Here is a 287-nt window from a genome sequence, read left to right on the forward strand (position 1 = left end):
AAAGTGCCCTGATAATGTCAGTTTTGCATTTCCTGCTAGTTTTGTGGCAACTGTAGTTTCCCTTCAGTTACAATCTCACTGCTAGATAAATATATATAAATATGATATAAATCATACAAACTGCTCCTTTAACAAAATGTGTATTTTTATACATTTGGACCGTTTAAAGTCCAACTGAAAATGCATTTATCTGCCAAAATAACGTCAGTGTAGATGGATAACTTGTTTGCAAAAAAAGCAATAACTTCACTGATCACACTAGTTGTGACCAAAATCACTCCCTATTT

General features: G+C 32.8%; 1 protein-coding gene across 1 annotated transcript in view; it reads left to right on the forward strand.

Annotated features, from left to right (window-relative positions):
* Window positions 1–287, forward strand: part of fmoda (fibromodulin a) — a 3,902-nt gene that overhangs the window by 737 nt on the left and 2,878 nt on the right. The gene's annotated exons all lie outside the window — the stretch shown is intronic.

Source organism: Morone saxatilis, unplaced genomic scaffold (genome assembly GCF_004916995.1).
Source record: "Morone saxatilis isolate NCDOM2014 unplaced genomic scaffold, NCSU_SB_2.0 Contig18, whole genome shotgun sequence".
Taxonomy (NCBI): domain Eukaryota; kingdom Metazoa; phylum Chordata; class Actinopteri; family Moronidae; genus Morone; species Morone saxatilis.